Source organism: Python bivittatus, unplaced genomic scaffold (genome assembly GCF_059951505.1).
Source record: "Python bivittatus isolate LINGU-HERP-01145 unplaced genomic scaffold, Pbiv_v1 ctg000320_np1212, whole genome shotgun sequence".
Lineage (NCBI taxonomy): Eukaryota > Metazoa > Chordata > Lepidosauria > Squamata > Pythonidae > Python > Python bivittatus.
Genome location: NW_028277052.1, coordinates 8,351,513 through 8,366,240, shown reverse-complemented (window position 1 = coordinate 8,366,240; position 14,728 = coordinate 8,351,513). Strand labels below are relative to the sequence as shown.

The 14,728-nt window shown below is 40.7% G+C and overlaps 1 protein-coding gene across 1 annotated transcript in view; it reads right to left on the bottom strand.

Moving 5' to 3' along the window:
- The window catches only part of ARHGAP32 (Rho GTPase activating protein 32), a 152,922-nt gene extending 139,486 nt beyond the window's left edge, over nt 1–13,436 (bottom strand). Inside the window, exon 1 of the mRNA XM_007425400.4 lies at nt 13,124–13,436. The gene's annotated coding sequence lies outside the window, so the exon portion shown is untranslated. The remainder of the gene's footprint in view (nt 1–13,123) is intronic.
- Nucleotides 13,437–14,728: the final 1,292 nt, after the last annotated feature.

The window sequence follows — 14,728 nt, the reverse complement described above, 5'->3', positions numbered from 1 at the left end:
ATTCCTAAACTTCCAACGATGATTTAATTTTAAATGCTTTCTCACCATTTTTAAGTTTGGTAATGTTAAGTCCAAATTATTTCTGGACGCTCAAATACACACATCTCTGTTTTAATTAACAGCAGGAAGCACACTATTCCAAGGTTGTACTTGCCAAACACATGGGGGAAATTGACCACAACATTGCATATCATGTTCAGCTGTTCACAAAACATTTCAAAGAGACAAGGACGCTCTTTTGCAATTCAATAAACCTCTTTTTCTCACGCTCAAGTAGTGACCTCTTCTTAAATGTGCACATAAGATACAGTCTGACAAGAAAACCTCAGGTCTCAATCTACATTTCAAAGCTTATGAATAAACCACTTATATAGCTCACAATTTTAAACATACTTAATACTTCCATCTATTCACATGGTTTAAGCTTTGATGCAAAAACAGATTAAAAATAAAAGATTAGCACAAAAGACAGCATGTCAAAATGACTCTGAATCATTAGCCACTACTATTCCACATGTTGCAAGATGAAAGAATATCTGACAAGTGAGAAATAACAAGTTTTTCCAAAGTTATATGGGAAGCACTGATCCAAACTCCTGGGTTAGATGGATTGGTGAGTGGGAGAGCTAATGGAAGTAAGGAGCAACTCACTGTTTTGGAGTAAGTTCCCTCTCTTGTGTATGCTGTTAGAGTGTGACCAGTAAAGATATCTCAAGAATATGCTAGACAGCTTGAAGGAAGCTTCCTCTTAATGTACTGTAGCCAATAAAACACATACAGACACACTAAAGAAGGGGTCAAAATTAAACTGCCAAGACCATTTCCACCACATTTCAAGCAGAATTGTAAAAGCTGATGAGGGGTGATACCAGAAAGGGCAACAAAATAATCAGGAGACTGGTAATCGGGTGTTTAAAAAGCAATTAATGGAAGACAAGCTGAGATTATAGAATTGTACATGATGCAGGGAGAAAATGGATGGGAAATCCCACATGCTATTTATTTCTCTTTCTTTCTCCTAATAGCGCAACTAGGGTCTGCCAGGCAAATGAATTAGAATGCACCTCCAAGTTTTTCTACAAAGTAGATCCAATTTGTAGCCATGTACTGGAGAGCAATCTTTGATACCACAAAGAATCAAGAAACCCAAGTCACTCTGGGATTCCAACAGATATGAATTATTAAGAAACAAGGATGATAATAATATGGCTTCGCAACAATCAGGAACTTATCTTTAAAAATTAATGTACAGCCATTAGTTCTTGCACATCTCCCATCTTTTACTTCAGAAACTGCATCTTCACAGTTAAAAGCTAGTTTCTGATACTAGGAAGCATAATAGTGCTTTCTAGTATGAGTAAAACATGATAGTGTTTCAACATGTATAACCCAAGAGCACTAGCTGAGCAACAGGTCATACATTTTGCATGAACACATTCCAAATCCAAATTTTGGTATCCTGAATCAGGAGGGCTGTGTCAAAAAGACTGGGGCTGAATTCAACATTTACCATGATATTTTGAATCAGCAACAACTGTCAAGCACATACAGGATGCTAAATCATAAAACATAATTTACTCATCACAACAGTTCACATTAAGCAAAAACTGAACAAACTACAATATGGCTTAGCACACTGAACACAATCTGGGAGTATTGCTGCCAGTTGCCATAGGCAATAGGGCGACACAATAGTTCAGATCTGATTTCCAAAAAGTACTTTGGAAGGCAGGAGGGCACAAATAGAGCACCTGTCCACTATTCTTTCATGCAGTTGGGTCTGGGTCTTTTCCCACAATCAGGCAGCAGCTGCAGAAGGCAGCCAGACAGGAAAATACAGTTCCTTTAAAAAGGTGAAGATCAGAACTTCATTCATACTTTTATCAACAGTGAAGGACACTGTGCAGTGTTAATAGATTCTAAAGGTCTATTTAAGGTAGTTTGCACAAAATGCCATGTATGTTCTTTTTTGAATACTCAGTCATAGAGATATCCAGTTCCTGCACTCTCTTTTCCAAAAATAGCTACAGGAATATGGAAATGCTTCAAATGAAATTCTCATCTTCTCCAAAATTTTGCCATTTTTTAATTTAAAAAAGCATCCAGATTCATAAACCTAACACTACAGATTTGTTGAGTACACACTTACCAAAATCTCCACAAATAGCATTAATATATGCTTAGCAATATTTTAACAGTCATTAGAGCATTCTAAGCAAGTGTAGCGAGAGCCAGTTTGATATAGTGGTTAAGGCACCAGGCTAGAAACCAGAAGACAGTGAGTTCTAGTCCCACCTTTGGTGCAAAGCCAGCTGGGTGACCTTGGGCCAGTCACTCTCTCTTGGGCCTAGGAAGGAGGCAATAGCAAACCACTTCCAAAATCTTACCAAGAAAACTGCAAGGACATGTCCAGGCAGTCGCCAGGAGTCAACACTGATTCAAAGGCACCTAAATACAATGCAGTAATAAATATAAATAAGCAAGTATAAAATGTCACTATAGAGTCTAGTAGATAAAAGTTAATCAGAGAAAGAAAGTATCATGAAAATGCCAAATATTACCATTAATATCTTTAAATGATCTAGAATATTTTGTGGTTATTCCATCATTTAATTTCACCATCGAATTAATTGTGTTTACCAAATTCAAGTTATTCTCTAAATGTAAACATTCAACAAAGCTAACAAAATTTCATTATTATTTAAAAAGGAACAAAAGAGAAAAAGCCAATAGATTAAAAACTAAGCCAGCAGCTAAAAGCTAATTTAAAACAGTTAGCACTCCAACTAATGTCTGCATGTAAAAAAAAATTTTTTTTTCCAATTGATGGACAAAGACCAAGAAAGCAGCCCAAATGGATCTTTGAGTAGTAGCATAGTAGTAGATAATTACTGGCAGAGATCCGCAAACATGCACACCAAAAAAAATCACAATTTTTTGTCTTCAAATTACCATGTATTTATTTAGAAACTTTAGAAACTTCTTGTGAGTTGGGCAAGAAATTGAAAATAGTATTTTTGTTCAGCAACTACTGTTGAGACAGGAAAACTCTTCATCTGGGAAAGATAGTACCTGGAGCAAAGGGTTTTAATTGTTACAAAAGTGCTCTGGAAGAGCTGATGAAGTAGCAATTACAGACAATAATAAGACAGAATTTAATTTAAGGCAAAGACATCTCACAGCAAATGTGAACAGAAATTATGCAATAATGCCTACAGACACTACAAAAACAGGTTTAGGGTTTAGCCTTACATGCACCAGAGTTCCATCTGATTAGGAATACATAGAGCTAACAAGAGCACAGTTCTCAGAAAAGAATGTGCCTTAAATCCTAGATAACCAACAAACTTTGAACCTACACCATTGTAATTAATCGATGTTATTTCAAAAGTTTCAAAACTTCACATGTGCATCAGCTCAAGAACACAATCCCAAAATCAGAAGAAGTAGTTGTCTGTCTGTCCTTCTAACCTGGCTCCAGCAAACCTACCTGCCAAATATATCAGGAGTAAGAAAATCTAATTTCAAAGAGTATGAAAGCCAGAACGGTCCAGAGGAAGTTAAACTGCAGCAATTATTTAGGAAGGTAAGAAAACCTGAAACATTATTTGGGAAATTTAAACGTTCTAAATGAGATCCACGAGGCTTTCTTTTCCCTTCCATTTTTGGGAAACTCCATCTGCCTGATGGGTGGATGCAAAACCTGAGCATATAAAACTATCTGGCTTGGAATGCATATTAGATAGCAGGGTGCTTCAGTTCACAGTTTGATCTAAGAACATTTCTGGTTTCCTCCCCAAACAGTGCCTGGCTTTGTTTTGTTTTCCAGGGCTCCAGAATTCTTCCCTTTTCACAAGAAAAACAAATGGATATATCTTTTGGCAGAGCTGAAGATTATCTGCAGATTCAGTAGTGATTTGTGAGGTTATGAAATGTGCCAACTCCAGACAAATAGGTGAAAGAGTTTTCTCCTAAAACTATAATTTTAGTAGGCTGGTCTTCCTAGACAAGCCCTGTCCTCTTAGCCTTCTAAGGAGGGATGGAGGGAACAAACATTTGTAACTGGTTGCATTTCTTAAATTGGCATAGGAGTATCATCATTCAGCAGTAAAATCTTTTTATCAGTCTGTTTCAAAGCAGGTAAGGTCAGCAGAGAGAAAGAGTCCCCTTAGAGCCCCACTTCTATTTTCTGCTCTAGAAAACTACTAAATCACTCCTAGAACGATCAGCACAGTCTAGAAAAAAAATTAAATTCTGGAGTTTTCCAAAAGTTCTGCCACCAAAGGCATAGTATTCTACATATCCCTGCTATATGGCACTATACGGGTGCCAGTAATCTTCCATTTTCTCCCCATTTGGAACTAGGAAAGTGGCAGAGGTTGTGCTCAGATGACTTTTCACGAAGTCAGAACATATTGCACAACTTTACTTCAAAACTTAGAAGTGGTCTTGCTGTTCATTGTACTCACTCAGAGTATGGCTACAGCATTTGTTAAATTCTCATTTTGAGTTTGTTTACAAAACAAAATTGTTATGAAGCTGAAAATCATGATGATTTCATAAAAATCCACCAGAAAAAACCATATTTCGTTCTCTGAAAATGTTTCTACTAAGTGCTTCTATGATTTTTGTTGTTATTAAAAATGTTCTGTGCAGCTTTGGGGGGAGGAGGGAGACAATTATCAAATTAGAATATTGCTGATCAAATGGGCACTCATTCTGTCCAAATGAGAAGTCTGTGGTATTAACATATTTCAGTAAGAAAATTACAGTAAGAAAATAAAAAGTGATTGAAAAACAGATCTCATCTTCTGGCAGTTATTCCAATTCTTCCTTCAGATCCACAGCCACTAAGATTTAAAGGTCACTGGAGCTATTATAGCCAGTTCTATGGTACTTAACAAACAACCCTTTGTTACCTTTTTTCAATGGAATAAAGTTGCATCCATTACAATAATTAAGTGCTACATCCAAAGCCTGTGTATGCATCATTTAACCAGAAGACTCTAGAATCTCATTTGTGTTTTTTAGTCATCAGCTATAAATCTTTCATAGCTTACACACAGATAAGGAAGGAGATGAACCAAGTGTTAATCTTTCTCATACTTCAAAACAGAACCATTTTTTTCAGATTATTTGCTCTCTTTTCATACATTTCATACATTTCCTCTCTTTAAATTTAAAGTGACAGTTTGATCAGAGTAATTAAACAATTGTAACAAAGCAAGAACTATTTCTTTTGGGACACTGCTATTTGTGAGCAATACAAGCATCATTACTAGAAATCCATAATATCATATTTTACTTGTTTCAACATTAACTTCTTAAAAGCGAGAACCACACCAGATGAATTGTATACACTTTGACAAATATGACATTGATAGATGCCACCCTGAAAAATTACAATAAAGTCATTTTCAAGTTCATATATCACTATATGAGAGACAGCATGGTATAGTGGAGACACTGCTGGATTAGGAGCAGAGAGACCCAAGTTTAGTCCTCCCTTAGGCACTGAAGTTGGCTGGGTAACTTTGGCCTAATCACATTCTCTCAGCCCTAAACCAGAAAGTTGAAAAATATCTATCTACCAACCCATACTAGATCACCGTGGTAGATTACAGTCCATTACCTACGATGACAAGGCTTTCATCCTGCAGTGGCTTGATTTGGGCTAATAAAAATATATCACTGTATAGCTTGAACTGGACTGTAGAAAAAATATCCTCACAGCTCTGAAACTAATGAACTAATCTGCAAGTTCTGTCCATCAAAACAAAAGTGTTATACTGATCTTCAGTGTAGGGCTCTGTAAAGATTCAGTTCAAAGGTATTCAATGAAATCTCAAATTGATTCAACTTTTTAAACTCAATCTGCCAAATCAAATCAGCAATCCATTTGGAATTCATACACCCCTTCCTCAAATTCATTATCAGAATTAGCACTAAACAGGATGTTTTCATCATCCCATTTGTTGCTAATTTGAAGTCATAGATATTCTGCCAACATTTTACATGCTAGTCATTATTTTTAAAAAGCCAATTCAGGATGGTGTCTAGCCTATAGAAGGAGAATATGAAAGACGATGGTAGCCACGCATGCAACAAGCATATACTTTTTATTTATTGCAAACATAGATGACAATATTTATAAAGCATGGAAAACATTTTCTGACAGCAGAGAATTATTACTCATATATTTCAAAGATACTAAATAACAGAACTGAGAAATGCGTGATTACTAATTGGATATGTATGCTGAATCATTTTTCTTGATATAACAGTCAACTAATACAGCTGTACAATGAGTCAGAATGCATGCATACAGCAAAGGTAATGAAATGTAGGGAGGAAATGCAGTTGCTTCAATATATAAGGAATTATCTCAAAAACACATGAACAATCCTCTCAATTTTGGTTTACCATATATACTAACAGATAAGCCGAACATTTTAGGTGCCAAAATGCACTCAAAAAATCTGGTTTGGCTTATCTGCGGATGGGCTTATCCACAAGTATATACAGTAATCCTTTTTTAAATTACTTGTATTTCCTGCATACACTCATGTATAAGCCCATCTGCAGAAAAGCAGACCCTCAAACTTTTAACCAAAATACCACGAAAAATGCAAGTCGGCTTATCCTCAGTTGGCACATTTTTCATGGTATTTTGGTTAAAAATGTGAGGGTCAGCTAACCTATGGATGGGCTTATACATGAATATATACAGTATATCAGTTTCCACTGATACAACAATATACAAAAAATTGCATTTCACAAGTAATGTATAATATTTACACTGCAGTAATAGGACTGATGATCTGGAAGGTATGCAATCTGAATTAGTGATTCAAAGTAGCAGCACATGAAACATTTTGTTCTTCAGCTTTAATATAAATGTCTGGGACAAATTCTGGAAAACAAGCTGACTCATCAGAATTTAAGCCCTATGCTTTATTTACTACATCATGTTACCTTAAGTGAAATTGCCTAATGCTTTGAACAGCAAGTTGAAAAAACCAGCATAAAATGTTATGTGGAAGTTTGAAAATAAAGTTATTTTAATAATTAGACCCAAAGTAGTTGTTGCAAATCAGGCAGCATACAAATTTGATAAATTATTATTATTCCAGAAATAAAACTGTCAGACTATAATTCTATCTAGCTTTGAACCATCTTTACTGGCCAGCTTTTTTAGGTTTCAGGGAACAGTATTTTAAGGACCAGGAGCATACAATTCCATTTACCTTCCCCTTAAAACAGCATTCTGCACCAGCTGTAGCCTCCATGTTATTTTTAAGACTATCCTTACATTATTTTATTTATTCTCAGTCATTAGATTTCTATCATGCCTTCCCTCCATGAACAACATTACATAACAATTTACAAAACCTCCAATTTTTGGCTCATCTTGGGCTAAGAGGGGATTACTGGTCCAAAGTCACCTAGTACAGGTGGTCCTCACTTAATATTCAGCTACCGTTCAAACCTGAAATGGCACTGAACAAATGGTACTTATGACCGGTCCTCGGAGTTCCAGCCATTGCAACAACCCCACAGTCACGTGGTCACCATTTGCAACCTTCTTTGCTGGCTTCCGTCAAGCAAAGTCAATGGGGAAGCTGGCAGGAGGTCGCAAATGGCAACTACATGACATCTTTGTTTAACGACCTGCAGTGATTCACTTGACAGCAACCGGGACTGGCAGAATTGCTGTCGCTAAGCGGCGTGGTTACATGACATCATGCTTTATGACCATGTCACTTAGCGACAGCACTTCCTGTCCCAACTGCCACCATAAACCGAGGACTACCTATAACTTTCCATGGACAAACATGACCTTGATACTGGGTCATTCCAGCTAGTTTACTGCTAGCAAAAGGTTATTTCAGTTATAACTGACCAAGATGGTTAGTGTTCCTTGCCAAAGCTGACCTATGCTCCTGGTAACAGCCTCAAACTGAGAACCTTGATTACAACAGTTTATCTTCCTAATTCCTAAATATAGGGAGGCTATTTTTTTCTTTATTAGGATGTGTGTATGTGTGTGTGTGTGTACCTTTGAGTCAGTGTTGACACCTGGCAACTGCCTGGACAAGTCCCTGCAGTTCTTGGCTAGATTTTCAGAAGTGGTTTGCCCTTGTCTTCTTCTTCTTCCTAGGGCTGAAAAAGAGTGACTGGCCCAAGGTCACCTAGCAGATCTCATGCCTAAGGCAGGATTAGAACTCACGGTTGCCCAGTTTCTGTCCTGGTGCCTGAACCACCAGACCAAACTGGCTGTCTACTAGGATTTATCTTCTCTTTAGTTACAATAACTCAACCCATCATCTCAAGAAACTAAGAATTATCAGTATATTAAATACCTGGTTGACAGTTCCCAGTGTTTTCATATAAATATTAAACCTCATGGGCAAGATTTAATATTTATATGAATATCTTAGATCAAAATGGAAGTATCTTCCCTAGTATCTTCCCATTGTTCAAGTACCAATGGAAATCATGCAAAACCCTGTTTCCAACTATCATTGATTCCAACAAAAAGTCCTCAATGGTATCTTTGTTTCTCTTCCAGAAAAGGACATCTGAGCAACCAAGGCTGTTTCCATGCTGTACTATAGCCTAAGGCCAGAATAAGATGGGTCTACAAAATCTGCTTCCTCCAAACGTGGCTGCAGCCAATTAGCTAGCCAATGCCCTCTTTATTTTCTTGCCCAAGAAAAGGGTATTTGAGACTGGTTGCTAGTTGGCACAAAAGCTTGTGATTCTGCCTCAAGGGAATAATCTAGAGAGTCTGAGATTGCAGGCAACAATTATTCTCCATTTACCCTCAAGGCTACAGAGGCCTAACAAAACAGCTGCTAGGGGATCTTTTCAATGTCTCTGCATATTGTGTGCAAGAGAGGATGTGGAAAAAACAGGGTTATAATATAAAATATTTGTGACAACACCACTCCTGCGCATGGATAATGTGCCACTGACATACAACTTCAGATCTGGTTCCTAGCAGCAAAGGAGACAGAGATACTAAAAACAACTGTGGGGATCATTCATCTGTCTTCCTCTTTCCCAACTGATGCATTGGAGAAGAATAAAACAAGTAAAATACCTTCATACCTTCTTCTTGCAAGGATCGCTATGATAAGGATTACATATTGTATAAAGCCATAGTTTACCTGGCTTGTTATATTGTAAAAACCACAACTGGCTAGATTTGCACATTATGCTATGACTCAAATCACAATTACAAACCACAGTATTGCGGTTCATGACATGCTGAGACAAAACTAAACAGATCACATTATTGCTTAGCATTAGACTTGCATTCCATCTACGTCAAGCAGAGAAAGTTTGTGAATCCTTTAGAACTATCTGTGATCCTGAAGTACTATGACCTACAAAGTGATTTGAGCTTTGTCAAAATCCAGCCATAGCAATCTCTGCAAATGGAAGGTATGTTTCTTCTTCCCAGACGAATCAGCCTTGTTTTGAAGGACTGTATATATATATAAACATACCAGTGAATTTATCCCATGCTGCAAGCAGCTTCAATTTTACTTTTACTCCTTAGCAAAGCACTAAAATAACATTTAAAAAAAGATTTGGTTTAATGTCACGTACACTGACAGACATCTTCCAAACAGGGATCCGACTCATCCCTTTTCTTTTTTTCCTTTTCTACAATCAATGAAAATGATACCATTCTTTCACAGAAATGATTCACAGTACTGAAATATTAGCAAATAAAAGAAACCGCCTACCAACATCACTGCTTCGGTGAGAATATCCGTAAGTTACTACAGGAAACTGGAACAATCTAAGTGCACGTAAAAGGTATTTAGCCACAAAGCCCCATTGAAATATTATACCTCTGCAAATACACACCCCATTAGAGTCTTCCAATCAAAGTGTGGTTTATTGCACCATCAATGGTATTAGCGACAGTCCTAGTGAGACTCACCATGTACATATATTCATGTATTTATATCACATCAAGAATCAGTGTTTGATAACTGCCAAGACTAGAAGCTGTTCAAATATATTCAGAATGTTTTATAATGTAAGTATTCACATTCATTCAACATTCTCAAAGTTAAATTATGTTACTACCAGATGGTTACAAGATGCCTGAACATAAAAGCTCCATTTATGTTCTATACATTTAGTACAAAAATCTATTTGCATGCTTTGTTTCATAAGATTTTAGATATTATATATAGTGAATATCAAATGTTTCCCTTTCACTAATCATTACACAATACTAACACACTTCCTATGGATTATAACTATACACATCTTATTGTCATTGTCATTCAATGACAATGAATGAAATTTTCATGTGATGCTCAGAAGCTTAAAATGGGCAACAAAGCACTTAAAAATCTAGGGGAAAAACAATACTTGTTTCACTCTCTTCCCAAAAGAACAAAAAGGAAGCAACTTTTGTTTGAAACAAAAAGAAATGTTGTCATAACTTAATACAAATGGAGGCGTGTATATTAAACATTCTGAGAAAACAAAAATAAAACAATGGCAACATTCTATTTATTCATCAACAAAATAGACTATTTGCACTGATTAGATTGGAAACCTAAGATCTTTTTATATAAAGCTTCTAGAACAGAAAAGATTAAAAAGTATTGGTTCAAGACACTGCATTCATTGCACATAATTAGAATGAACAGCAAATTCAGGAAAAGGCACAGGCCCTTTGTTAGCCTCTGTTCATTGCAGCACTCATGAAGGACACAATGCTTATGAAGGAATTTCTCCCTATCATGATAGAAGCCACAATTACAATGTTTTATGGCTGCATTAGCACATTCTAGAATACACTTCTCTTTCAATCATTCAGCCCTTGCCTGCAGAGTCCTACATCAACTTTCTCAGCAGCACTTCTGAAGAATCTCTTAGAATTATCACAGCATATTATTGACTAGATGTCCTTTATTGTAAAGCAATGTCCTTATTTTAGAGCCTGACAGCACTCCAAGGGCCATAGAACTACTCATGACTACCCCAACAAAACTCTCAAGTGTTACTATCATAGTAGTGACATAATTCTTCACCCTCCAGAGAAATATATTCTCAAAAAACCACAGGGAAGTTTCTTTCACCTTCACTAATACCTCCACAGATCTACAATCAACCTCTCTGTGCTTTCCCAACCCCCAAATTTCTGAGGAACCCAGCTGAACAAGAACCTACCTATGCTCACACTTTCACAATGTGACACTCTTATCTCTCCCATCATGATACCTTCTGGAAGAAACCTTTTATCATACCAGATTTTTGTACTTGGAACTCTAGGGAAATCCATAGAAGAGACATCCTTCTGCCAAAGCAGAAAACAAATGTGCAGGATAAAGAATGGAGAAGTGGTCCAAATGTGCCACTTTAACATAATTAATGTAGGGTTCTAGAGAGGTTACCCAGAGAACCCTGAAGTTGGATTAGACCAAACTATCATCTAGTCTAATTGCTGCTAGTGTGAGAAATCCGCTATTGTATCATTTTTAATCAATGGATTTCCAGCATCTATATTTAAAATTTTTGAATTATAGAATGGGTACAGATCTACATGTGATGGAACTTCAGTATATATGCAGTCAATTCCAAACTGGAGGCGATTCAGCAAAAGGGAGGTGTTTGAATGGTTCTACTCCCAAGGTAACCCTAAAGCTGCAATATCTGATCCAAACTTAATTTAAAGTAGTCCTCATCACCAAATGAGATTGCCCAGCTACAATCAATGCCCAGCTCCATGGAAGTCTGTCTTTTTTCTTTTCCACATAATCACAGAAACATACAATAAACATATTTAAGCCTTGTACAGTATCTGGATTTCTCTCTAGAGTTTAATGTGCCAAACACTCATTCAATACTATCAACTGCAAGGGAAAGACACAAAGGAAGGTAGATCCTGAAAGAGCCATTCAAAGTCATAGTCTTTGGCCCTACACAGAACAAGGCAAGAATTACTATGCAACACTCACACAAATAGCTCAAAGCCATAGTTTATATATGCAATTCTGTCACGACAATAGTCCATGTGCCCAATGAAGTAGAGTGTCATCCACAAGAAACTTACGTCATAACAAATCTCTTAGCCTTTAAGGTGCCGCATGACTCTTTGTTATTTCCTCAGTTCAAGCTGTAGCCAGCCATCCTCCCCCATCACCCATTCGGCATCCCAGCTACATCGCCAAATCCATGCCAGCTTGCTCAGAAGTAACCCCACCATGCACCACAACCCCTTACTCCAGGAAAACCCTGCAGAGAGTGGCCACCCTACCTTAGCAAAGGTTTTTACTGAGCAGCAGCACCCCCCCTTTGTAAGGGGGGGCAACCACAGAAAAAAAGGAAGATGTGCCATCTAATACATCCTAGTCAATCCTGGGCACCATTTACTCAGAGGGAAGGCCTAGCTCACCTTCTCCCCCAGCCCCACACTTCCAGGCTGTAGATCAGCGGTTCTCAAAGTACGGTCTGGAGACCCATGGGGGTCCCCGAGACCCTTTCAGGGGGTCTGCAAAGTCGAAGAAATCAGTATTTTAAAATATCTCCGTTTCAATTTCCAAATCAGTCAATACCCCTATGGATATTGACAATACAACCCACCTAAACCAAAGGTTTCCGGCTTATCAATCCTTCTGAGGACGGGAAGGGGTCCTGAGACCAAAAGGTTTGAGAACCGCGGCTGCAGATAAAGAAATATAGCGCCTACCTCCCCCTCCCCCTCGGCCATGCACGCACAATGGCTTGGTGCAAACCCATGCTTAACCTGGTTACTGAATGAACCCATGCCTGACAAGACCGAATCGTTAAGGAATCGGGCTAGGTCCCCCCCCCCCAAGTCCTAAAGCACACACACACACACACAAAAACCTGAGGTGAAAACTAGCCAAGCTCGCTAGTCCTGCAAAGGCTCGGGGTGGCGCGGAGGTTCGGGGCGCCTTCCCGCGGGCAAGCCCCGCAGAGGAAAGCCGCTCCTGCCACGGGCTGAGCTGCCGCCCCCGGACTACAACTCCCATCTTCCCCCACAGACAGTCCGACCTTCAGAGGAGGGCAGCGGCGCCGCTGCAAGGCAGGGGCGCTGCAGCCCCGAGGTCCGCCCCCGGCTTACCTCCGCCGGGTCGAGGGACGCTGCTCCCCTTTCGCCGCCGCCGCCGCTCTGGGGGTCCTTCACCCGCGCCGCCTCCACGCCGTCGCCGCCTCCAGGCAGCGCGCGGCGGCGGGGCTCATCCCGGCGGCCGGGCTCGGGGGAGGGAAGGCAGGGGCTCCCAACCTGGACAGCCGGGCGGGAAGGCGAAGGCGGAGAGCGGCGGGCACGCGCTTCCCGGGTCCTCACCGGCCAACCGGCCGCCCTTCCCCACCGCCGCGGGGCCCCTCCGCCACCTTCGCCTCTGAGGAGAAGAAGGAGCCGCAACGAGGCAACGGCGGCGGGCGCTGCTCACGGCGCAGGCGCGCGCAGGCCACGCCCCCTCGCGCGGCGGCGGCGGGCGGCAAGAGGCGGGCCGGCGCCCCGAAGCCCCGCCCCCTCCCGCTCCAGCGCGCGACGCTCCCCGGGGGGTTCGGAGCGCTGCGTGCGCCATCCTGGGTCTTCTCCTTTCGCTGGCCCGCGGCCGGTTGCCCGTTCGTGCCCTTGCGGGAGCAATAGAGGGGCGTCCGTTCCTTCTCCTCCGCCCTGCCACCACGGTCCTGCAGGGGAGGTGGGCGCAGGCGGGTGAATGGGAGGGCGACAGGTGCGCGGAGTTTTCGTGGCGTCCTTCGGGAAGTCGTTGGCGCTGCCCTTCCTCGACTTCTCTTCCCCGCTTCTTCTCTGTTTGCGCTCGCCGGGCTGGCTCGCAGAGAAGGGGGTGGCGGAGGCGGACTCGACTCCTGCCCTCCGCGATTGTGGTTTATTGCTTGGAAAGGCGGTTCGGACCCCCGCCCGAACTGGCTGAGCAGTAAATGAGGGGCTGTAGAGCATCTCCGCTGGGTCGGTCTCGCCAAAGACCAAAGGCGGTTGGCTGCTTTGCGGCTTAACCTGGGTTGGTAAACTCTGGCTCACGAAGGCTTTTGGGGTGATTCCTGCTTTTGCCTGACGCATCAAGCCATAAACTCTGGTTTATGGGCAGACGTCATGTCTAGGCTTGTACATCGCATTGTACATGTGATGGACCGATGCAGCGTGTGAACTCAGCCTGCACGTTCCATTGTCCGCCCTTGGGAAAAGGTTGGACTTTGCATCTTCTGCTCCCCACAGGGAGGATTTCAGGCCCTTTTTCCAGCCTCCCCCATGATTCATGCCGTTTACTATGGCACTGCATAGAAGGGACAACAAACTGACAAGGTAGGTTGAGCAGGTGCCATTGAGGTGTGTGTTTTCCGTATCTAGAGAACTTCCTGCTATTCTGTCCTGCCTTGCTAAAGCAATCAGAAAAAGGGGGAAATAAGCTTGGAACTAAACCAGGCCTGTTTACACCAAACTAGAATGCTTTAGGCATGAGTGAGAGCTTGCATGATTTAATGCCAAAAAAAGTTATAAACAGAAAATTATCAGGTGAGGAAGATGGCTGGAAAACTCTTCTGTGTCATAGGTTAGTTTCCTTTGCAGGGTGTGTGTGAGTTTCAGCTGAAGGAATGTGCAATCTTGGAAGTGCTCATCTGAAGAAACCTCTTTTACGATCGATCGAGTGAGAATGCAGGCCAGAGCTACCCTATCAGAATGAGGTGGAAGGAAGTAATT